Consider the following 27123-nt stretch of genomic DNA (forward strand, 5'->3'; position numbering starts at 1 on the left):
CAAGAAAGGCTGACAATATTTGTGACTGTGGCAGGTACACCTGAAGAGATTTAATTTTTCCTTCTATGCCAGCAGGCTGGAAGCAGAGGAGTTTCTATCCCATAAAGATTTCTACATAAGGGTTTGATAACTTCCATTAGCACCCTGCTGACATTTTTGTTTCAATCTCTTTCTTACAGCCTGGGAATCCTTACTTTTCCTTTTTCCTTTTTCCTCCTACTCCCCTCCCTCTCCCTCACCTCCTCCCTCTTTTGTTTTTTGTTTATTAGTCCAGGTTTAGCAATTTCTCCTTTGTTCTTTAGTCAGAATAATCTTCCTTCATCATTCCAAAAATAAAATAGCTGCATCTCTAAAATCAGCTTCTTTTTGGCTTAATACCATTAGTTATTTTTTAGCATTATAGAAGTAATATATAGCAGTGAAAAAAATTTGGAAAGTGAAAAAACATAAAAAAGAAAAGAAAAAATACGTATAATCTAACCATACAGGAAAGTTACTATAATATATATCTACTTCAATCCAGTACATTTTCTTTGTGCACATGTATATGTATGTTTTATAAAATAATCATCCTAACATACATAGTGTATATTCTGCTTCTTTTCACATAATATATTGTGAATTTTTCTCTATCAAAAATTCCTTATAATTTGTGTGTGTGTTCATATGTGTGTATTTGTAAGCACATGAATTTCTTTTTCAGATTTTGATATAATGATTGTGCTACTTGTATAAAAAAATAAGTAGATAGGTTTCTCTTTTTTTTTCCCTATGCTCTCAAGCAATGTAGAAAGCTTAGGTAGTATCACGTCCTTAAACTTTTTTTTTTTTTTAAGAAGATGTTGGGGGTAGGAGTTTATTAATTAATTAATTATTTTTGCTGTGTTGGGTCTTCGTTTCTGTGCGAGGGCTTTCTCTAGTTGTGGCAAGTGGGGGCCACTCTTCATCGCAGTGCGCGGGCCTCTCACTATCGCGGCCTCTCTTGTTGCGGAGCACAGGCTCCAGACGCGCAGGCTCAGCAGCTGTGGCTCACGGGCCCAGTTGTTCCGTGCCATGTGGGATCCTCCCAGACCAGGGATCGAACCCGTGTCCCCTGCATTAGCAGGCAGACTCTCAACCACTGCGCCACCAGGGAAGCCTGTCCTTGAACTTTTTAAAGTGCTCAGCCATAAAACCACTGATTGTGGTGCATCTTAAAAGATGAAATTCTTTGACAACTTTTAATTTCTACAATAGTTATTGACATTTTTGGATTCCTACTTCTTGAATTAATGGAAATACTTTCTTTTCTTACTTATTTTCTAACGTTGTCAGTCAAATAAATCATTTGTTTTCATCCTACAGTCTCTAAAAAGAACAAAGACTAAGTTTCTGCCTCTTGTCATAGCTTTGGCTTTATTTCATAAATTTTTGTATGTACTTTCTTTTCTTGAATTCTACTCTATCTAATAATAATAATGTTGGAATTCTTGTTTTCTTTTTGTTTACTTTAGCATACTTTTTGGTATATTTTGCCCATTCATTTTTCTTTTAACTTTTCTGTGATTCTTTATTTTAAATATTTTAAAATATTTTAAAAGGTTTTATTTTATTTAAAACGTTTGAGTCTTTTCCTTTGTTAGATCCATTTATTATATCTATAACCATTTTCATAAAATATGATCTTGGTCTTATTGTTCGTAATTTTATGTTATCTACTTTTATAATTGTGATTGATGTAGTAAGCATATGGCATACTTGATGCAAATCTTCTCTCTCTTTTTTTTTTTTTTTCACGGTATGCGGGCCTCTCCCTGATGTGGCCTCTCCCGTTGCGGAGCACAGGCTCTGGACGCGCAGGCTCAGTGGCCATGGCTCACGGGCCCAGCCGCTCTGCGGCATGTGGGATCTTCCCGGACTGGGGCACGAACCCGTGTCCCCTGCATCGGCAGGCAGACTCCCAACCACTGCGCCACCAGGGAAGCCCTCTCTCTTTTTTTAAAAATAGGCTCACTAATAGTCCATGCTGGTCTTTTCTGCTGAGCTGGGATTCAGCCTCAGAATATTTATCAGTTCAACATTACTAAAGGTTAATACTAATCAATGAGAATTGGGACATAAGTTATAATCTATTTGCTATTCTTATTGTATTAATAAAGACCATAACTTCACATTTAAGCTGACCTGATTTCAAACTGCATCATAAATAGCTATCTCAGAGACTTAATCGAGGATTAAAAGAGATAATGTAAAACACTTAGCCTAGTGCCTGGCACTCAATATTTGTTAGTATCATTAGTATGATTAATTTCCAATGATTATTCTTTTGCCAGGTGGACTATATTTTCTTAGGTTGCTTTTTTACTCTGGTAATTCATAAGGCATATAGTGTGTTTTTAAATTTAATTAGTGGTAACTTAAAAAGTTCAAACATATTTCACACTGCGATTTTCAACATCAAGAATTATACATGTCTATTGACTGCCCAATTAATCAGTATTTGTTGATAATTTTATTTTCTTCTGCATTCAGCTTTCTTTGATATGATCTAGGATTTTAGATCTAGAATGTTGTTGTTAAATTATTTTTTTCATGTGCCTTCTTTTTAAGAATTTTCATGACATTTGGATTCCGTCTGTATAATTTACACTTCCTTCTACTTTGCCTTGCTCGTCCTCTTAAACAGGATTTCCTCATTCGGTAGGCTGGTGTACATCTTTGAGAAAGAAAATGTGAGTGCTCTACTTCCTGAGAGTTTGCTTATCTGAAATGTTGCTTCACAATTATATGACAACTTAAAAAGGTATAAAATTCTTGAGTTGCAAAATATCTACTTTAAAATGAAAATGATGTGCTCTTATCCTCTGGTTTCTGCTGAGAGGTGAGTGTGAAAAACCTCTGTTGGTCTCATGGTCTGACCATATTTTAAAATATACATTGCTTCCTCTGGCATCTTTTCATACCATTTTTTTAGAAGCTGTCATGTAACACACCACCTAAACAATAGTTGAAAAGGACATTTTAGAGTGAATAATCAGAGGGAGTGACTTATGTTTCTGCGCTCCCTCCTCCCCCTACAAGCTATGTTTCTACCCATAAGGAGAAGAGGCCAGTGTGCCTGGAGCTAAGTGGCATAAAGTAATCAGGGGATTGATCATGAAGAATCTTGGAATGAAACAAAGTAATTTTAATCAATTAAATTATTTCTGAAACAGAACATTTATATGAATCTATAAAGATTATATTGTTTCAATACACATATCTTCTTTGTCTACATAGATACTTGTTTATTAGATATTCTTGAGAAAAAAGGAAGGGGCACAGAGGCAGTTTTGAATTGTAAACCTGCATTCATCATTCGGGAAGAATGTAATGAAAATTTTTCATTCGGAACCGGTGCTTGTCTCATATTTGAAAATAGGAGAATAGAAGTTTCCAGGGCTAAATGAACAACGTTGCCATGACCATTTGAGACAATAGGTGGATTACAAATTTTGTGATACCAATTTATATGAAGCTTTTAATTTCTGTACTGATTCAACTACCATAGTTGTGAAGACCACTGGTCCAAATGTTTTTTCTCTTGCGAAGCTGTCTGGGAGCAACATTATCCTTGCTTGACTTAACCAGCTGATGGGCGGCTGATTATCCCAACTGCTCAGACAGCAAGAGGCAACAGTCCGTTTACACGGTAGCCTACTTCATCAAAAGTAACAATTTAAGTATCCAAACTGCATCTATTTTTCTTACAATTATAAGTAAAAACTGTTTCTTAAAAATACAATTCTTAAAAATGTAATAATCCAGGATGAAAAAGGAAAAAAAGTTTGGAGACACCAAGCTGGAGAACTAAAATTTTCATCAAGAATCAGGCTTATGATTTTCATCTACGTACATTCTAGGGGACAGATGTAGGAGTGGTGGCTACATCGGGGGCAAAGGGGAAGCTCTCTGGGAAGCCACTTGTGTGTTGGTTAGTCTCCATTTGCCCTTCCTTACTTTCACTGCTGCTACTCCAGTCATTTTTTGCCCTGTCTTTCCTCCACGTTTTCACTTGTGTTCAGTCAATGGGAGGAACTGGTAGAGATTGAAGGGCAGGAGAAAGAACACTGAGTACTTACTTACCACCACTTCCTTCGGGGTACTATTTGAAAATAGCTGCACTCCTTTATGGTGAGATCTCCAGGTAAAGTGTTTTCCTTCTAAAGCTTCCACTTTTACCAGGCTCCAGTAACATGATTCTTTCCCACTGTTTTTTCAGACTTAGGAGTGGTAATGGCTTTCTTCTCTTCCTAGCCTAGGGGTGCTTCCCCACCTCTTATTTGTTCCTTGAATTCAGCCCACCTCAGTAAATAGTTCCTTTTCAAACCTCTCTTCAGTTAAACATTTTTGAATATGGTATTGCTTTTCTGAGTGAAACATCCAGGACAATCACCCAGATAACTAAAAATGCTTTGCCATGGCTAATCTAGTATTCTCATAGCATTGAATCTTTTTATTTTATTTAAAATTAAAAAAATTATTTATATATTTATCTGGCCATACTGTGTGTGCAATCTTAGTTCCCTGACCAGATATCAAACCTGGGCCCTCGGCAGTGAGAGCACAGAGCCCTAACCACTGGGCCACCAGGGAATTCCCAGTATCTTTAAATTTTAATCCTAATTAATCTTTATTTATTTATTTTTTTTAAAAAAAGGAGGTTTGTGTTTTTAGGGACCTTAACCCACTGAAGCTTGTTGGAAAGATGGACAGAGGATTGAGACCCTGCCCTCCGTATCTGTCATATTTAATCCCTTTCACCTCTTTGCCTTGCTCATTTTGATTTTTCTCTAAAGAATGTCTTTCATGTCACTCTTTGTTTTTTGCACTACCAATGTATTTTTTACTACTTCAAAATCATTTTAAATTCTGGTAAAAATTATTTTATATATTCTCATTCATTTACTTGACAACTATATTACTAGTTGGCTACTCTGTGCCAGGCATTGGATGAATAATGGAGAGACCTGAAAGACACAGACCAGGCTTTGAGGAACTTGTCTAGTCGACAAGGCACAGATTATGGGTAAAATAGATGGTAAAAAAAAATGCTAAAAGTGCCTTTTAATTTAATTTGATAGCAATAAAAAATACCCCCAGAAGATCTTTTTCAACATATGTTTTAGAAACACATAATTTATAAGACGTGCCTCCTAAGCAATGAAATAAAATAATTTGAAAGCTGATGACTAGCCACCATCTAGAAAATAGCTTGCTATATTTATTTATTCATTTCCAGAAATATTTATCTGTTGAGTGCTTACTGTGAGTTAGGCAGTGTTCTAGATTCAGGGGATACAGTGGTGAATAAGATTGTGTCTCTCCTCGGCAGAAGTTCAGTCAAATGTTCTGAGAATGAACTCTGAGGACGTTGGTAGCGCTTACAGAGAGTAAAATGGCCTTATAACAGTCTTTGTGCACTTTAAAGACTAAGTCCTTTTATCTGCGGCTCCAGCAGCACTGGCTCCTCTTTAAAGCATGGTTTCACTGACACGTGTAAACTATTTGGATTCAAATGCTAAAAACTATTCAGAAGAGAAATCCTGAATACCTACTACAGGGGGAAAAATCAAGTGAAGATGCTGTATGCAGTTTTGTGATATTCATGATAGCAAAGGGAAGCATGATAACAAATGAGAAATATAATCATGGATCTATAAATAGTGAAATGCAAACACAAGTATATTAGCAAAACTTATTTCTACCTAGTATCACCAGATTAGTGACGGCAACTGAAGTATGATTAATGGTGGTGCTCAGAACGAGGTTACACACCCAAACTTAAAGCATGATTGTGGTCACAAGGTGGCCTATTTCAAATTGACTTTTCTAAAGGAATTATATATCTGGCTTAATTTCAAGCAAGCAATTTTAATATCTTTTGTCACACAAAGTATATTCCATTGCTTTATGTGATGTTATCATTCTTTTTTCTGGTCTTTGCTCTTACAAAAGGAAAACCAGAAGATGCACAGCAGTAACAGATTTTGAGGCTGAATTCTTTTTTTCTTAGAAGGACATGTTTTTGCCAAGTTTGCAACCCACTTGAACTTCTGTTTGTTCTTTGATTTTAGAATAAACTTGGGTTCCTTTTAACATTGGGAAAATTACAGATTTTGCCATAGATAAAGAAGTCTAACAAAGTTTACTCAAGATTTTTATCATCACCAAGTATCTGTACGTAAAGAACCTTCTTAATACAATCATTGTAGCTGAATCTGAAATATAGTGTCTTAATTTAAGGTGAAACCATTTTATTTTCAATTAAGCATTCATAAAATAACTTTGTAAAGGAAATATTTTTTAAAAGATATTCTAAGAAAAGCTTACTCTAATTTTTAACGGTTTGAAGAAGAGCTTGCTTTATTTAAAAAACTACTTGATCATTTGTTTCCCCAGCAAACATGAGTGTTTGCTCTGTGCTAGGCACTGAGGTAAATTCTGGGGATTGAAAAGAAATCAGACATTATTCATGCCATCAAAATGCTATTACCTGCTTAAATTTACATTTACACATATCGTTTAAACAAAGAATAATTTGGGAACATGTTACACAGAGAACTGGTTAATCATAAAATAATCAGAATTGAAGATTCAGAACTGAGAGTCTTGGGTCTGGATTTGTCACTAATCATCACTGGCATTGGAACAAGTCACTAACCTCGTGGGCCTTTCTTTCCTCATATGTAAAGTATGAGGATTGGCCTAGAAATGGAGTTATTAAGCCTTCCATTTTATAATGACAACAATTTGATTGCCTGAAATAACCATAACCTCACGCCCACCCCTGAATGTCTGAGCATGCATATTGGCTCAACACGGTCCACCAAAGCCTACCAAGACATGGAGAGGGTAACTTGCATGTATTTATAGACAAAGAAAAGGAGGGAAGACTAAATCTATTTTTAAAAATAAATAGGTTATTATGGTTAATATATACAGATTACAGGTAACATGGGCATATTTTAGAAATGATAAGAAGATGAAGGTGAACAGGGAGTCAGAGAGGAGAGCAGAGAGGATTTCCTCTCTCAGACATACTACAAGGTGGTGAGCAATCAGGTTTCACAGAGTGAATCCTGAAAGGCTTTGTGTTACCCACTCCCTTATGACACGTGTGATAAAACATTTTATCTGCTTTGGCTTCTAATGAAATGCAATCTGCACTAGCAAAACTCATTTTGTAATAAAGTTACATCCCAATAGGTTATTTGCAGCACAGAATTTGGACAGGACATTCCAACCGGAGTCAGAGAAATCTGGGTTTCGTCCTGAGGCCAACACTTGCCAGTTGGGTGAACTTGAGCAAGTGACTTAACTTTTATGAGTCTTGGTTTCCTCATTCACAAATTAGAAATAATTGTAGATAAGTCTTTATACTCAACTATAATTATGGGGTACTACGTTGTAACCAAATTAAGGAAGGGAAGTTTCTGAAATCTGCCTTTGGCCTTTCTTGACTCCCTTTTACTTTCTTGCCTCAAAGCCTTTTCTAACATCATCTCTACCTTCTCCAAGGAAAAAGGAGGACCCCACTTAGAAGCATTTTGTCTCGGAATTAGGCTATGGAACAGCGAAGAAACAAATATTTGTGAAACTTGGGTACAAAGAGTTGGCAAGACCCAGATGCCTCTAGCAGTGTTGTGTATCAGAAGCAAAAGGCACGAGAGGGATCCCCCAAAGAATAATGTAAACTTGCCTTCTTTCCATTTCCCCATAAACGGCCCTATTATTTGTTATGGGATACTGGTCATACTGGGGAGAGGGGCAAATTGGGTGGTGATTGGAGAGATACACATAAAACAGAAAAGTTCTTACGTTTGAGGAAATGGTTACACCTTTGGTCTGGATACAGACTTCAGCGTCCTTGCTTCCATAACACTAATGGGTACCAAAAAGGCATATGAGTCCTAAGGGTCTGCGAGCCAGATGTCTTCTGTCTTCTCCAGGCTTCCTTAGGATCCCAGGGAGGCCACAAGTACAGCAACTGTCAGAAGAGCGTGTACAATTTCTCTAGCAACAGTAAATATGGTGTTTCTGAAATTATTTCCCTACCATTTCCCTTGCTACAAATAGAAAAGGAACTTTATTTTCTTTCCCTACAGTGATTTGTGCTAGAAATAAATTTAAGCACCTTTCTTCTGAAGTTAAATATTCTTTTCTGAAATTCAAATATTTTATCTTCGCTCTGTCAACCAAGTTTACTGAATTTATTTTAGGTCCCTAAAGTACTGTGGGAGCAGGAATAGGGCACAAACATAAACCAGAAAATTACAAGAGAATATGGTGATTGTTTTCCTTAGAAGATGGGACATTGAATTATTTGTAAGGTAAGGGACTTGTCTAAAGAGTGACTGTTAATGGAGTCCAATCAGAATATGTTTCCTCTGAAATAAGTTTGTCTAAACTCTGTTCTTTCCACTTACAGTGAAGTTTTCTTCACAAAAAGCAAGACGATTTAGATTTTATACTGATACACATTTTCTTTTAAGTAAACTGTTGGAGATATTTGGTTATATCTCAATGCCCCCTCTTGTGTAACTTAGAAATGCTTAATATTGCATGGAGGTATGATACCTTGGCACTCTGAAACTTAAGGCTAATTTTATTATAGGTTATCAATGAAATACTTGCTATTGAGAAACTCCTTTACGTAAATCATCCTCTCTGCACGGGTCTATCACTTTTTAATTGTTGGTGTTGTCTCCATTCTAATTAGAGCAGTGCTTCAAATCTACTGTGGTTATAGGAGTAATAATAGGATTTTCCCTTCTCTAGGTTTTTCTTCCTGAAGGATGCCAAGTGCTTTAAAAATTGAATAAGTTGATAGACAAATTATACTGGGATGAGCACACCTACCAAGGATGTGCAACCATCTCCAGGGTAGCTCCCTGTAGCTGTTTACTACCTCACAGTGGTGCCTAGGAGCAGTTGATTAAAAAGGAAAGAAGAATGCCACTTGGAATATAAGCAACAGGGGGTTTGAGGGAGAGGAAATATAATTATCTAGATTGGAATGTGACCAGGACAACCACACCATATATGCAAACTACTAAGCTTAAAATAATTCCTTTTATTGATGGAGTAATCAGATTTGGAAAGGCAAAAAGTAGGCAGGAGAGGTCTGGGAGTCCGACAGTTGTTTGAAAGACAAGCTAGTGTTTTTACACTGCCAACGTATGCATTTTAGAAACCTTTTTGGTCTTGTGTTTTTTGTCTTATTCACTTGTACTAATCCTCACGCTGTTTCTTGCTTTGGGCACAGAGGAAATCAGAAAAAAGCCCATTGAAAACTACTCTCCCAGCTATCTAGGGAATCTACTATGTGATTTAAGGCACTAGCTATTTTCAAAGCTAAAATAACAGATAGTGCCTGTGGAATCAGAGAAGATGAAAAATTGGACCTTTGTCAGTGTGTGGAAGGGGTATGTTAAAAAGTGTATTACCTCCTTCAGTTCCTAGACCCACTCCACATTCCCCTGCTGTTTTTCCTTGGAACACTTCCTAATAAATCACTTTAACATGAACCTTTTACCAAGGACTGTTTCTGGGGAACACAGTCTAAGATAAATGGTAGGGATGATTCATAAGTGAACTCTCGAACATAATGTTAAAAAAATCTAATTATTGAAAGTCCAGTATATGTAAATATTCATCACAGGCCCTGAAGGGCTTATCGTAAATAGAATAAATGAAAAAGAAGTAAATTAACAATAATTTACATTAAAGAAACCAAGAAAGAGCCACAATTGAAAACCATGATCGATTAAAGGTAATGTTACTAATATGTTGATAACAAACCATAATTCTTGAAAATTGTAAAAATTCCAAAAATTTACATGTTTGTATGTACAGTAGGCATCTTATAACGTTGTCAAAGCATTGTGTAGCATCCAGGCCTCTTTACAGAAAACTGAATTAGAATTCTCAGTAAACTCGAATGTACCACTTGTATGAGCCCCTAATTAGTCACTTAGTATGTTACTAGTAACAGTCTGGATCATATCTGAAAATGAAAGTCTGTGTAATTACACATACTTTCCTTTTAAGAATCAAAGAAAAGACTTCCATTTTTTTAATCAGTTAATGTCTCATTTTTCTTAAGAGAGTACTAAGGACTATCTATTGATAATCACTTATCATGTCTTCATATCTTTCCATAGAGATGACAGAAGAGGATTTACAAATGATTTTCAAGATGAATCCACAGTAATAACTACAGTACTAATAGCCACTATTTATTGCTCACCACTACTGTTTGTGATATTCTGTACACATTGTTTCTGATCCTTACAACTGCCCAGTTGGGTAGGTTTCATCAGGCCCATCATAAAAATGGAAACATTGGGGTTTGCAGGCCTCAAATAACTTACCATAGGTCACACAAACAATGTGACCTGCCCTTATGTTCGTGCTTTTTCCATTAAAGCACACATATCAAATCTTTGGTATTTCACCAGTCAGTCCTGTATCCATGTCCAAAGAAGGAAGGAGAAAATATTGGCATTTATTTTCTAAGGGCTAAATTCTGGATTATGGTGATTTCTAGAGTTTTGCTAATCAATATATACTTTCCAGAAGCCACTCTTATGCTCCTTAAGGAAATTAATATAAAATCAAGCTGAACTAAGTAACATTCTCAAGCTTACAGCTTAGAGTTTAAAAAGAAATAGCTGTTTAGTCACTTGGCTGATGGTGATACAAAACGTCAGCAGTGGACCTGAAGTGAGGTCCAGTGTTTATTCCTGCCATTCTACTTCAGGGAATAAGAAACGACATTCCAGGGTTCCTTGTGATTTGAAAGTATAAATGGAATTTCTGAGTCAGGAGTTTTCTCAGTGGTTGTTTCTGAAATAGGTTTCAAAAAAAACGAGCAATGAATATTCTAAAATCAGATGACAAGGGTGTCCAATCCCTTCTCCTCAGAGAATCTTTCCTACCCATCTAACCAAATATAACTCCCTGTGCCAGGACATTCTATACTCCATTGCTCCATTTTATTTTTTCATAACCTTTAAAAACATCTAAGATTACCTTATTAGTTAATTAATTAATTACATAAATGTATATTTATTGAACACCCATTATGTATCAGGATCTGGGTATGTCCTAAGGAACTGGGCATACAGTATTGTGCAAAACAGAGAAAATAACTCTATGCATGAGATGTGTACACCTATTAATTGTATGTCATCTCTTCCTTTTGTGGAGACTTTGTTATTTATAGCTCTGGACACATAATAGGTACTCAATAAATATTTGTTAAATTACTAGAAAAAGTATAAATCTGCAAACTTGCATGCAGTTATTTTTTAAAATAAGCTATTGAGCTAAAGTTGAGTCTCTCTTCCCTTCCATACCCTGCTCCCCACCAAAAACAACTAGCCCTGCTCTTCTCTTATAAAGCATAATTTTATTGGAAATATTTATGAACTGACCTCTCCATCCCCCTTACTTTAGATGCTTAAGAAAATATTGGAGGTTATGTAGGTATTTTAAGCATTTGATGGTTTGGACTAAATAACAATCTGAAAGTCCATGGTACCTGGAGTCGAGGACACTGGATGGTTATAACGAAGAGGTCTCTAAATTTTAATACAGATGACCTGAATTCAACTTCCAACCTTGGTGCATACTAATTGGTTGTTTTGTGGCAAATCACTTAACTCCTCTGAGCCAAAGTTTAGCATCTGAAAAATGGGGATAAGCCTGACTGCTTAAACTACTATACTGGTGACTGTAAGGAAAAAACTTATGAGCTAGAAAAATATGAAGCTCTTATTAATGGCAAGAGTAACACAAATGTAACTTAATGTCATAAGAAGCCAACTCTCAAATTCAGGAAGGTTGAGAATGCTGTCTGGCATACAACATAAATATAAACATAACCACTGAATCTAGCTTTACATGGAAACAAAACAGACTGCTGATCATATGGGGATTTAAAAGAAGGATGGCCTTAACCAAGAATATCTTTGCTTCTGGTGTGTCTTACTACCTGATATTCTACTAGTAGAAATGTTTCAATCCATTGTTACTGAATAATAAAACAAATGTAGACTCTGGACTAAAATGGTAGAATGAACACATATAATTTTTTTCTTTGCAAATATCTTGCTAAAACTGTAGTGAAGAAATTTGTTCATATAGTAGCATCTCGGACATGGAATTGTTAAACCATCTTTGAGAAATGTACACCAGGACTTGTTCATTAGGTTGGCAGCAGAGGGGCAGAAGGAAGTATAAAGGGGAGGGAAGTATGTGGATGTGTTCCTATTTATAAATATATATATATTTAAATGTTGAGCCTTCTTTTAATTTATTTATTTTTATTTTTGGCTGTGTTGGTTCTTCGTTTCTGTGCGAGGGTTGTCTCTAGTTGTGGCAAGTAGGGGCCACTCTTCATCGCGATGCGCGGGCCTCTCACTGTCGCGGTCTCTCTTGTTGCTGAGCACAGGCTCCAGACGCGCAGGTTCAGTAGTTGTGGCTCACGGGCCTAGTTGCTCTGCGCCATGTGGGATCCTCCCAGACCAGGGCTCGAACCCATGTCCCCCGCATTAGCAGGCAGATTCTCAACCACTGCGCCACCAGGGAAGCCCCCTATTTATATTTTGATGATAACCATTGATGTGTGTGCATCTCTTAGCTGTACTATAGGAATATATTGTTAAGTAATTCAAGGGAAACATACCTCCTTGCTAATACTTTAATAGTTTAGATCAGATAATGAATCCTCTTTAAAAAAAAAAGAAATTTGTTTTATTACAAAGACATAAAAGGAGAGAAGTACTTCTGGAATAATGGAAAAATAGCCTGCCAAACCCCATTTCTACATAAAAGCAACAAGAACACTGGCAAAAATGGTCAATATTAACTTTTTCAGAACTCTAGAAATTAACTCAAGGCTTGCAACAACCTAAGGAGCATTTATTCAAGGAAAAAAAAAAAGCTGGATATAAATAAGAACAGTGAACTCTGTGGCATTTTAACTTACCCTAATCCCATCATCCTTTCCCCAGCTCTGCATGAGCCTTGAAAACCAGCAACCTTGGAACAACAATAGCTGTGAAAATCAGAAGACTTAGCAGTGAGTGGTAGAAGCAGAAAAAGGGTGAACCTCCCAGAAAAGCCCATCCCTGGAGAACTGTCACTAGTTGACCTGGCTGGCAGCTCTCTGACAAAACCCCATTCACTAAGCTTGTCTTTATTTGATTTGACTCACAGGTCCTTAAGTGAGGAAAGCCACATCTTCAGGGCATTTGTCAAAAGCAACCAAAGATAATTGTTTAACATTGCAGCTACCTGAGATGGCGATACCACTTGGGGCAAACATGAAGCGGACTAATGCCCACAGAAGACTCTGAAAAGCTCCAATATATTCCTATGGATCTAGAAGGTTGTACACATGTGCAAGGTTGTGTGCATGACAGGAAAGATCTGAGGAGACCCCAATCTTTCACCTCGGGCTGACCTTGAGACTCTGAACAAGGAGGAAGTGAAGACTAGGCTGAGTTGTATATAGTTGGAGCATTGAAGCTGTGCTCCAACATATGCACAGAAACCATCAGCAGTGCGTGGGAGATTTATTTGTTCAAGGCACTTAAAAAAAAAATCTGCCCAATCATTAACTGACCACTAAGCTGAGTAGAGACTTCAGTGACTGCACATGACAAAGAAGACAGACGTCACAGAATTAATCCAGGGAAGTCACTTTAAAACAAACCAAGCAACCAGAAACAACAACAAACTATCATAACAATAAACCATAGGGAAACTCAATAAGATTAACAGTTAACTTCCCATCAGAGACCATGAAGACCAGAGGCTGTGGGATGACATTGCAAAGCACTGAAAGAGAAAAGAATGCCAACCGAGAAATTCTATATTCAGCAAAACTGTCCTTCAAAAATAAAAGACAGTTTAAGACATTCCCAGATAAACAAAATTGAGAGAATTTATCACTAGCAGACCTGCCCAATGAAAAAAACTAATGGAAGTCCTTCAAGTTGAAGTGAAAAAACACTAGAGGGTTGGTGATGCTAAGATATCCTAAAGTGACAACTGTGCATCAGGCATTAAGCACCACCATCTTGTTGATTAGAAAGGCACACTAAGAACAGAGTTTTGTTTTCTGATTATATATCTTTTTAATCTAATGAAATCACTGGAGGATGTTTTCTGAAAAAAAAAAAGGGGTACCCAAAGAAATAAATGAGTTCTAGGAAAAGGATAATCCAACCCAAAAAGATGTAGGAAAAAGAAGGTGAAGGAAAATCCCTGAGGATGACAGTTTCATAGCAGGCTTAGAAATCATTCTATCTAGAGAAAAAAAAAAAGGATGGAAATTACCATAAGAGTATATGCCAAGAGTAAATTTAAATGATTAGATTTGTTAGTTTACCTGGCGTAAAAATTTATTTTATGAAAAAATATATTGAGAAGGTATTGGAAAGTGTAGGAAGAGCTGGTAAGGTACATAAAAGAAAATAAACAAAAATACCTTGCCCAAAATATCTTGGTCCATTCTTCTATTCAATATCTCCATGTAAACTTTCAATTTCTCTGATAAAATCCCAGTTGATATATTATTTGATATTAATGCTTGAAAATAATAGTCTGATGGGCATAAAATTTTTTTATTCTTCTAAATTCAAAGCTTTTTTATCATTATCAAGTCAACAGAAGTCCATACTACTGCACTACATTATCTTTGCAAAAATTCATTTAAGTGACATTGATTTTATTTAAGCCTTTAGAGCCTGGCCATCATAAGTTTCTCCATCTCTCTCTTTCTCTAGCTCTCTCTTTCTCTCTCATATCATTGCTCTATGAAAACATTTAGATAGGGGCTTGATTTTGCCTTTTTATCAAAGGCAGGGATACAGCTCCTGAGAAATCTTTGTTGTCTCATTCATCCATTGAAGAATACTTTCTGAGCTTTGAATAGGTGTCAGATCTCCCACTAGATTACCAAGGTATGCATGTCAGTGTCTTTGGACTGCTAGGAAATCACAATTTATTCACGTTATCATTAACAAAGAGCAAATACTGGTTTTTGAAATAGTCATATTTCTCAGGAGGCAAGAATTTATACTAATAATATTGCCTATTAATACAATAGGAACAATAATGATAGAAACAGAACTTTGAATTTCCCTGTAGACTGCATATTTTTAAAAGAAGGTCATTTAATGAAAATAGAATATTTACAAGTTCATATCATGTTATATTTTATTAAATAAATTTTATATCCTATTGGTTAGTGCATCAGACCATGACCAAGGTGAAACCTGTGCAATTGCCATGCAGGTGGGCAAACTGCACCTGCTGAAGGAAACAGACCATGTCAGATATCATCCTTGAAGTCTGTGTGGGCACCAGAAGCAGACTACAGTTGGCAGCAGAAGAAACCAATCAAATTCTCAGCTGCTCTAGCTCTGAGCCACTCTCTAACCTCTCTTCCCAGGGAGAAGAACCAGCCTCACCTCTGGTTTCAACTTTCCCAGGGAAGCCTAAGAGGGGGAAATGCCAACTCTCTTTCCAAAGTGAGGAGAACAGCCAGAATAAGATCAGATATGGAAGGAAAAGCCCTAATATTCAAAGCCTCTTCTAGTACCAGTTTCCTTCTCATTTGCTCAAACTTTTCTAGAGCCTTGTGCTTACCATACAGGATAATGTTTGCTACACAAGACAAGTACTGGGATCTTTCTTCCAACAGATTCCTGAAAAGAAGGTGGGAAGCTATGATTTTCCCCTTGCACTCCCCTAAGCCATCGATCTTCACATCGATTTCATACTGCCTGGGACTTTTGGCAAAACACAAACTCCCTTATGAATGGCCTAGTTTCTTGATGCAATATTCACCTTGAATGGTTTTATACTAGCACTTGGCCAGTAATTAAAGGAACCTAGAAAGCAGTGGGGGAAAAGTGGTGGGGCTGAGCTGGGGCAAGAATAGGGGATAAACTGTATGATTAAAAACATCTGAAACACCTCCTGTCCTCTTTACCTTCCCTTTCTTCCTCTTTTCTTGCCGTACGCTGGCCTCTCACTGTTGTGGCCTCTCCCGTTGCGGAGCACAGGCTCCGGACGCGCAGACTCAGCGGCCATGGCTCACGGGCCCAGCCGCTCCGCAGCATGTGGGATCTTCCCGGACCAGAGCACGAACCCGTGTCCCCTGCATCGGCAGGCGAACTCTCAACCACTGCGCCACCAGGGAAGCCCCCCTTTCTTCTTCTTTGGTGGCTTCTATCAACCACCCTTGGCCACACCCTTCATTCCTTCCATAATCACCTCTCCAGGCTCAAAAAAGGGCCTGTGAGAGACCGATTTTCTAATCCTCTTCCAAAACAACCTGTTAGGCTAAAACAAAATAAGGGATTCCTGGTTTCATATCTGATATAAGCTATCCTCTGAACAAACCCTGAAACACATCTCGTTAAACAAAAAGTTAATTTTTCTAAGGGGCATAGAAGAGCATGCTCTTGTTCATTTCCATCTAGCATAGTTCTGTGGGGATTTATATAATAATAATAATAACTGTTATTATTAAGCCTGAATTTAAATAAACTGAACCCCTAGTTAAATCATAAACTTTGGTTTGCTCCCCCTTTTTTGGTGTGGTTTATTTCAACCATATTAATATACTTTGATTTTAATATTCCCTTAGAAGTACAACAGTGTTTTCTCTGTTGAATTATAAATCTAATTCTACCTACATTTTAACATTAGGGTGGTATCTTGACTATTCTAACATAACATTAACATTTTTGTTAGGGAAATAGAGGAATGTTTTGGCAAGAATAGAAGTTTTTGCATCAGACAGATCTGTGAATCCTAGCTCAGTCACTCAATAGCTGGGTTACCTGGATCCAATTATTTATCCTCTCTCAGCCTCAGTGTCCTCTTCTGTAAAATGGGGGTAAAATTCACTAATTCCTGTGGTTGTTTTAAGGATGAGTTAAGAATGTAAAGTGCTGTGTGTGATGCCTGGCCTATAGAATACTCAGTACAGGTTTATCCCCATTCTTTAAGCCCATTTTCCATGCTAAGTGCTCCACGGATGTGATGCCAACCCCTAATCAAGACATGGCTACAAAGACGTATGCAAAGAATCCGTAAAAGAAATACCAATTTAGTTAGAGACATATGTTTTGCACCAGCTAATTATAATTCAAGGCAAACTGTGTTCAGGCCTATAGTAAAGGCATATCAAAATTTATGGGAGCACTGAAGAAGGGGTACTCCAGGGAAGAGGGTTCTTGGAGGAGATGATAGAAGAGGCAATAGCTGAACTGAGACCTTGAGGATGGATGACTTTTGGCATGTAGAGAAAGAAATTGGAAGTGGATTCCATGAAAAGGCAGCAAGGCAACTACAAAGATGTAAAAGTGGGAAGTGCTGAGGGATGCAAAGCAACCCAAATACATGCAGTTTGGGCTGTGGGAAAGGAAGTGAGACCGTCAGGATGTACTGAGGCCAGAATGGGAAAGACCTTGAATTCAATCCTAAGGATATATCCAAGTATAGACAATTAGGAGAAATGAAATTCAAAAAACAATCATGAACGAACAGTAGAGCATTCTTATGGAAGCAAAAGCTCCCAAACAAGTGTAGGGTTGTAGCTATAGAACTTAGCATCAAGCAACTGCCCCTTTTATTCGATAGTGGATAATACCAGCCTTCATGCTAATGGAACATACTCAGTCAATTAAGAAAAGTACTGATTGCCGGCTGCAAAACATCCCCATGGTGCCAAAATGTCTGTGGAGTGGGTGGGGAGGGGGAGGGAAGGTGTGATAATTAAAAGAATTGTTACTTGCAATGTCACAGGAGCCAATGTGTTAACTCTGCATGCTGGAAGCTAGACTGCTCCCAGCTGCCACGGGGAGGGAGGATGTGGTTTGATCCCTGGCACCACTCCTTGGGACAAGATGAATCACAAATGTGTTAATAGTGAGGTTCCATGTCATAATGTGCCAGATGGAGGTGGTTACATCTCTGATTGATTGCCTCCTGGCCAAGACAGGGGTTTTCCAGAAGGCGAACGTCTCCAAATTGGTGTTGGAGCTCTAGGGATCAGCAGGTCTTTATTTTGGTCAACGTGGACCTGACATTCTTGACTTTATGAAGTGTGGCTTCCCCAGGACACAGGCAGCCAGAAACAGTACGTGGATGAGGAAAGATGTGATGAGGGTGTGATATATGGAAGAAAGTTTTGCGCTGGACTAAGCGTGGCTGTTAGTGAATCTATGTATGCACTGGAAATAAGGGGGTGGCGTGGGGGTGAGGAGATGCACTAGACACCCCGCCCGTGAACGAATTAAATAACTAGAGAGAGGAAAGGAAAGAAAAAGAAGAGAAAGAACGGGGAGGAAATGCTTCCCAGCCCCAGACACCAAATCCCCACAGCAGATGAACCCAGATGCCAGGCTGAGGCCACCAGGCAGAACTACAGAGCAGAGTAATGCTGGGTGACCTTCCCGCCTGTTCCGTTCCTTTCCATTCACCCCAACTATAACCACCCAGACCTTTGTTGTTGTTGAGTTTTCTCCCCAACGCAAGCTTCCGACTATAAACAGCCAACTACAAGGGCAATAACTGTGGCATCCTACTGGGAGCTAACGCAGCCTCTCGTGCAGGCGCTGGGTCCTAATACAGGACAGTGAATAAAGCTTCATTACAGAACAATGGAGTTAGCTGCCAGGGCCTACAGATTTGAATAAACAACAAATAAGCAACATCTGCTCCAGCATATGTGTATGGTAAAAAAAAAAGTCACAAAATAAAAGAATTTGTAAATGCCAAAAGCAACATGAAACTGGCAGTGCTACTGTAGAGTGAATTTTTAATTGCACATGCAAAGAGGCAGGCTGTGGGTATTAGTCTCACATATGTCTTGTTGCTGCCAACCTGGGAGTATAGATGAATTTAATTAAATAAGGATTATCCCTTCTCCCCAGTACAATTACTTATTTATAACAATGATAAAATTGCCTAATAAAAATTGTAATATTTCAAAAACAAGCCTAGAAAACACCCTGCTTTCTGTAAGTCGTTCAGGGCTGTTTGAGTTGGAGTGTGTCTTTTATAATGAAGTCTTTGCCTACTGCCAACGAAGAAAACAACAAACAGTAACCCTTATCATAAAGCCCGCTGCAGTTAAACAGCCAGAGATGGTATTATGGAGAAATATAAAGAAGACGCAGAGCAGCATGGGAATTGGCTTTCGTGGGGTGTGCAGAAAATTAAGCAATTGGACTCAAATTGAGGCCAGGCGACTTAGACAAGGGACAGAGCCACTGAGACTTGTGCTCCACCAGTGTACTGGTCCTAATCTGTCTTGTGAACAGGCAGTCTCAAGTGATCAGTTCCCCTCATTCTGGCTATCCTTTTCCCTGTGCACTAATTCCCCCCAAACAAGTAACACTACCTAGGCCGAGCAAACAACCGAAGAGGTGGGCACTTCTGCCCCTCTTCTCATTGCCAATGGAGTCCATTTTTACCTTCAAGTTAGCAAATCACACCATCGGGGAGGTCGGTGGTAATAATCCAGGTATGAAGCCATAAACACCAAAGTAGATTCATGTGTAGGAGGTTATTATAGAAATCAGTATCTTCTGAGTCTCATGATCTATGTTTGTTTTATATTTGAGCAATGTTGTTGTTTCAATAGACTTTCTGCACTAGGGTTTAAGGCAAGCGCTAAGAGCTCGTCACCACAGGGATTCTGTCAATGCCAATTTAGAAGGCAACCAGAAACAAAAGACAGTGAGGGGCTCTGAGATGTGTGGCCATGGGCAACCACACAATCTCTGTACATCAGTTTCCTCATCTGTGCACTGGGAATGATAATGATAGAATCCACCTCCAAGGGAGGATTCAATGAATTAATAGATGGAAAGTGTCTGGAAGTGTGCCTGACACAGAGTGAGCACTCAGATGTTGCCAGGAAGTTAAAATGATGCTTTATCAAGGCACTTAATTCTGTACTTGGCTCTTTCCGGGATGTTAGCAGCTTTCAATTCATCTTTTGCTTTTTCCTCTTGAGCCTTATCACAATTGTACATTAATAATTAATTAGTTTCTCCTAAATCTTGTAAGCTCCATGAGACTAGGCTCTGTTTGGCTTCCATCTGTAACCCCAGCACCTAGAACAGGTTCTTGTATGTATAAGTGCTCACTGAATATTTGTTGAATGAATTAATTCAGTATGGAAGGAGGACAAGATCCTGGCTTGAATTTTGGTCCTTCCCTTGGCCAGCTGTGTAAACTTAGTCAAGTTAATTTATTGATGTCTTATCTCTAAAGAGGAAAGAATAGTGTGATCATTACATTAAGTAATATAATTAAAATTGCTTGGGACACTACAGATCTGTGTATTGATGTAAATTGTTAATTGACAAGGAAATGCTCCTTCATAATAATTGTAATTGATTGGAGTATAAAGTTCAGCAACAGATTTCACATATATTCTGATAAGCCAGCTTTCTGAGAGATGTTGCTGAAATGTGTATAAAAGTGAAGTAAATTGTCTACATTACTTAGTACTAAATGCAACATGAATAAAATGAAGGAGCAATTCACAGATTTGAAAGGTATGTACAAATTGGATAAATTCCTAATTTACATATATTGAAATCTATGACAGTAAAACCATTAAAAAAAAACATGTACTACATCTTAAGCTAGTCATTATACTCTGCCCATAATGCACTGTTGCAACATGAAATCACTACTGATGAATTAGAATTGGGAACTCTTTTGGTTAAGACAAGAGAAGCCCAGAAGGCGACATGACCAATGTGGGGAGGCAACATGTATGTATGGGATTGCCTGATGGGTCAGGCACTGTGCTAGGCTTACTGGGTAAATAGGACAAGATTCCTACCCCTAAAAGGAGCACTGTTTGGCACAAGAGAGCCAGGTTACAGTTTCTCCAGTAAGTCCTGTGGAGATGTCATTCACCAAGGGCAATAATAGCAAAAGGAAGCGGGTATAGGTAGAGAAAATAAAGGAGGAAGAATAGCAGGGACTACGGAATTTGTCTGCCTAACAAAGGAAATAGGCCATTTTTGGTGTTTTCTAAATTCGAATACCAGCCTCTCTGAAATAACAAAGAAAGAAGAAGAGAGAGGAAGAGGGAGAGGGAGAGGGAGAGAAAGAGGAGGGGAGGGGAGGGGAGGGAAGAGAAAGGAAGGGAAGGGAAAAATTGAGAGAGAATAAACAATTCTAGTTTAGTGGTAACTGATGAGGAAGAAGACCAACCAGGAGACAGGATATAAAAGTTATCTCTTCAAAGTTCTCTAGGTCCCCAAATATACTCAAATTGTAAAAATTAACATTTAGGATTATCTTCATTGAATGATTATTCTGTGTAGACAAATTAGAAAATACAGATAAGCAAAAGGAGGAAAAACCAGATGTAATCCTATCATCTGGAGATTGCCATTGTTAATACTGTGACCTCTCCCTCTTTCTCTCTCTTGATTGATTGATCAAAGGATTGATTTTTGTTGTTGTTGTTGAAAATGTTTGAAACTTGTTTCAAACATTTTCATTTGTACTGTATAAAATGTAAGAAGGGGAAAGACAAAATATTACCTGAAACTCATCACCATGAGATGGTCACCAAACTATTATCTGTAGTTTATCTCATATGTAATTTTTATGTGTATTATATAGATTAAATATGTAATTTTATATAAGCAAATTGAGATGTTTTTCTGTAGGAACATGAGTTTTATTTTGACTTGTTTTTATCTCCTAACTCTAAGTCTTTAACCACTGTGGTGTAAAATACCAGTTGTGTTCTCATTAATCACTGAGTGATATGCAGCATTATTTATTTAAACAACCTTTTACGTTGGATATCTAGGCTAGTTCTGATTTTTTTTTAATTTAATTTTTTTGGATTATTTTTAGTTTTCACACCTCTTTTATAACTGTTTTAGGATAACTTTCTAGAGGGTGCGCACAGCTCAGAAGGTAAACCATTTGCAATATTTCTGATACATGTTGTTATATTGCCTTTGGAAAACAATGTGTATACTTGACAACATTAGATTATATGATTTCTTAACCCTCCATCACTTTGGTAACTCATTTGTCTATTTTAGTGTAATTTAAATTTATATTTCTTAGATTACTACTGAGGTTGAAATTTGCTTCATTTACATTATTTTGAATTTATAGTGTTAACTTTGCATTTTCTGCACTTTTCTATAAGGTGGAGGACTCAGTCCCCAGGTCTTGGATTTGGTATTTTGCTTTGTTTGGAGGAGGAAAGTGTCACTTATACTTATACTTTTTTATTGAATTCAAACATTACTGCATTTATATCTATGGCAAAGTAGCCTATACATTATGTGTGAGTGTGTGTATGTGTATAAGATATAAATGAAATAATCTTTGCATTACAGTTTGTTAGATATTTTAATAAATATTCCAAGAACACCAGCAAGGAATACTTATTTCAATATTCTTCTATTAAAGACATATTATCAATTATAATATTAATATCTTTTCTATCATATTTTATTATTTCATGTTTGACCTGTAAAAGATGAGAGGAATAATAAAATCTCTCAATTTGAGTGGAGATGTTGGTCAAAGGGTACAAAGTTGCAGTTATTCAGGATGAGTAAGTCTAGAGATCTAAGGTACTGCATGATGACTATAGTTGGTAATACTGTATTGAATATTAGAAATTTGCTGAGAGATTTCGGGTTCATTCGTTACACACACACAAAAAGTTAACTATGTGAAGAGACGGCATGTTAATTAGCTTGAGTAGTCATCATCATAGTAATTATTTCACTGTGTATATGTACATCAAATTATCACATTGTACACCTTAACATACATAATTTTTATTAAAACAAAATCTCCCGTTTTCATTGTGTCAATTTCCTATAGTATCACAGAGTTTATTTTGCTAAGTAGTGTTATGAAAATAACATATACACATGGTTACATAATAAAAAGATGCCAATTAATTTAAAACATGTGAGTTTCCCTTCTGTTAAGGTACTGCCATTAACAGTCCCTTATACATTCTTTCAGAAGCATCCTGCACATACTTTCCTCTCTCAATATACTCTTTCAACACAAAGAGGTATGTATATAGACTCTTTTGCACGTATCTTTTTCCCCCTCCTTTAGCAGGTGTATATCTTAGAGACCTTTCCGTATCAACATATAAATATCTGCCTCATTTAAAAAAATAGATTTTAATGTCAGAATGTACAATAATTATTTGAAGCAAACATATTTTTGGCACTTAGGCTGCCTCTAGTTGCTTGTTATTACAAACATTTTTATAGTAAAAACTCCTTGCGTGTACATTTGAGTCTATTGGTAGGTCAAGTTTCAGAACTATAATAGTTGCACTAAAGTTACATACATTTAAAATTGTGCAACATCAACAGATTATACTCCAAATAATTATGACAATTTAGCTTCCAACCAACATTGGGTGTTTGTTTTAAATTTTTATTATCACTGGGTATTATATAAATCTTTAAATATTTGCTAATATGGTAGGTGAAACACATGTTATCATTATTGTTTAAGTTTGTATTTCTTTAGTTACAGGAGACATTGATCATGTTTTACCATTTTTATGGAGCTTGTATATTTCTTCCCTGGACTTTGTATCTATTTCCTTTCCTCATTAATCTAATAAGGTTTTGTTGTTGTTCTAATTGATTTCTAGAGGCTTTTTACAAATTCATAAAATCAGTCTTTATATATTAGATGTTAATTATTTGGTATGTAATGATTCATAATTTTTAAATCTTAAATGTGGTTTATAATTTTGATTAAATTTTTAAAGTCTTCTTTTTAAGTTTTTTTACTTTGAAGTATATTTTATTAGATTTTAATATGATAAACCCTAATTAGTTTTTGTCTTTATTTCTCTTTTATCCTATTTCCAATCTTTCACAGTAGTTTGTTATAATAAAATAGAATTTAAACAAATTATTATTGTAAATTTTATTTTTATCCCAAGTTACTTTGTAATATTTTGTTTCAAAAAATTTGACAATAATTAACTTTGTATGTTTAGTTGGTTTTTACTTGAATTCACTTTTTCCATACCCTATTTGAATTATTCTAGAGTACTTTTTTTTTTTTTTTTTTTTTTGCGGTACGCGGGCCTCTCACTGTTGTGGCCTCTCCCGTTGCGGAGCACAGGCTCCGGACGCGCAGGCTCAGCGGCCATGGCTCACGGGCCCAGCCTCTCCGCGGCATGTGGGATCTTCCCGGACCGGGGCACGAACCCGTGTACCCTGCATCGGCAGGCAGACTCTCAACCACTGCGCCACCAGGGAAGCCCCTAGAGTACTTTTTTTTTTTTTTTTTTTTTCTTGCAGGATCTTAGTTCCCTGACCAGGGATTGAACCTAGGCAGTGACAGCTTGGAGTCCTACCACTGGACTGCCAGGGAATTCCCAGGACTATGTTATTTTGAGTAACATCTTAATCAGTCAGGACATTGTCCTAGAAGGGTAGTGAAGGGAATACTTCATGAATCTTCCTTTGAGAATGACTTTAAGCTGCCCTTGCATATAGAAAAAATATGAATGGGTATAAAATCATTGGTTCACATTTTCCCACTTCTAAATTATGTGTACATCAGTTTACTCCCATCTGCCATTTAGTGTTCCTAATGACATGTTGGAACGTTTTCACTTGTAAGTAATCTGTACTTTTCTGTCTGGAAATTTGTGGATTACCCCTTTCCCCACCTTATCATTGTATCTCATACATTTTACTGTGATATTTAGGTGTTCTCATTTCCTTCAGGTACCTAGACTTAATAAAAACTATTTTTGTTGCAATATTTATTTATCAAAGGTAAGATTTAGCTAATTTACACTGCTACTGTACTCCCTTTGTCCTTGTATTTCTATCATCTATCTATCATTATCTATCATCTATCTGAACATTTCTTACTTTCGCAGTCTATCAGCTTTAATCATTATCTTGCCAACCTTCTATCTAAGGTAAAGACATTAGTGTACTGTACTGAATGTTTTCTGTTTGCTCCTCCAGATCTCCTTTCTTCTCTACTCTATGTGTCCCTTATTGACCATGTCAATGAGCTTCCTTGATCTCTGGCATCATCTTGGGTTTGGCCATTGGAGATTGGAGGATAGCGAGAGAGGGAGTTTGGAGTATTTATTTTCCCACCTGCCTCCTTGCTGGGTCATCCACAGCTTGGCTGCCTCACTCTACAAAAAGCCACAGCTTTCCGTACAGCTGTTTACCCCCCGGTTTCAGCCACTACTCCTTCCCCTGCGCCTGCAGTCCTAAGAGTGGTAATTTCTCCCTAATATTTCCAAACCTAGGATTTGGCACCATTCATTGCTGGGTTTAAGCTTGTTCATACGTTTATGGAGACTACTTCTCAGTCGCCCAGGTTGGGTGCTATCTGTTTTCTTCTTGGATGAAAGTCCCTGTTCTTTCCTCCACCTTTCTTCCAACGTTTCATCTACCACTTCCCAACAGCTATAATTCTACCTTCAAAATGTTTATGTGACCAGAATTAAGTCTCTGTGTTTGCCTATTTGTTGATTCTCGAAGCTGAAAACCAATCAACAGCGTTCACATTGTTATAGCTGTGTAAATATGATTCAATGCAGAGTCTGTAGTTTGGTCAGGTGGCATTCCCTTTTCTTTATGCCCATTGCCATCAATTGGTATTAGATACCATTAATTTAAAGATTTCTATTATTTATGTACCACTAAAAAAGGAAAAAACCCTCTGCCAATTAAATTATGACCTGCCATCAATTGTAAGATGTATCTTGATTTCAAGGAAAAACGGTTCATCTTATAATTGATGAAATACAGTGGTCAACTCTTCCCTTGCCCTCTTGACTTGTCCTTGAGCAGTTCTCAGCCTGGAGTCACAATCGATTTCACAGCCTGCATTATTTTTCTCATTCACCAACCACATGTCTTCCAACTGCAGAGGAGTCATTTCAAAGTTGTATGGTGTAGTATTTAAGAGTACAGACTCTGGTGCTAGATGACCTGAATTTGAAACCTGGAACCACTTTCTACTATCTGTGAGGCCATGGAAAGTTACTTAACCTCTCTGTGCTTCAGTTTCTTCATCTAATAATGAGAAATAATAATAGTGCCTAACTTAATGGTTTATTTTGAGGATTAAAAGGTGTAATGCATGTGAAGTACCCAGAACATGTGAAGTACCGGTTACACTGTGACTGTCCTTGTTAAATATAATGAAATTGCTCTGTGAGTGGTCTCCTTTAAATGCCCCTTACTGCTTGGGCCCCAAAGTAGCAACCCCAGTCCTCCTCCAAATGGTAGAAAGGCACACAACAGGGCATTACTTTTCCCCAATTAAATATCTTCACCAGTCTTTTCTTTCTCTCTGCAACTTGTCCCCTCTTTAAATCCACAATGAGCTCAAGAGTTGTGGAACTGAGTCCTACAATTTCCTTAGAAAAGTTGCATATACGGATTTGTCACATGTTGACTTTGTATCTGATATCTTTTTTAGAACCTCAGTCAAAACTAAGACGGGAAGAGTCCAACTCTAACCACCTGTTAGGACTATGTAATATACTCCTTGGATCTGTCTTCCTTGACATTTTATTATATCCATTTCATTTTTCTACTTGATTCTTAAATAATTTCTCACACATGTCTCCTACTTTTTAAATTCAGTTATTTTTCTGCAGTATTCAATCTGTCACTTACTGCCTTCATTGTACTTTTTTAAATTATAATTTAATTTTTCTATCAGCTTTTTGCTATACCTCTGTGATTTTTTTAAACTTTTTTTTTATACAGCAGGTTCTTATTAGTTATCTATTTTATACACATCAGTGTATACATGTCAATCCCTATCTCCCAAGTCATCCCACCCCCCCACCCCGCTTTCCCCCCTTGGTGTCCATACGTTTGTTCTCTACATCTATGTATCTATTCCTACCTTGCAAACTGGTTCATCTGTACTATTTTTCTAGATTCCACATATATGCATTAATATCTGATTTTTATTTTTCTCTTTCTGACTTACTTCACTCAGTATGACAGTCTCTAGATCCATCCACATCTCTACAAA

At 37.2% G+C, this 27123-nt stretch overlaps 1 protein-coding gene across 1 annotated transcript in view; it reads right to left on the bottom strand.

Annotated features, from left to right (window-relative positions):
* Positions 1-27123, bottom strand: part of ITPRID1 (ITPR interacting domain containing 1) — a 67736-nt gene that overhangs the window by 10396 nt on the left and 30217 nt on the right.

The sequence above is a fragment of the Lagenorhynchus albirostris genome, chromosome 8 (genome assembly GCF_949774975.1).
Source record: "Lagenorhynchus albirostris chromosome 8, mLagAlb1.1, whole genome shotgun sequence".
NCBI classification, from domain to species: domain Eukaryota; kingdom Metazoa; phylum Chordata; class Mammalia; order Artiodactyla; family Delphinidae; genus Lagenorhynchus; species Lagenorhynchus albirostris.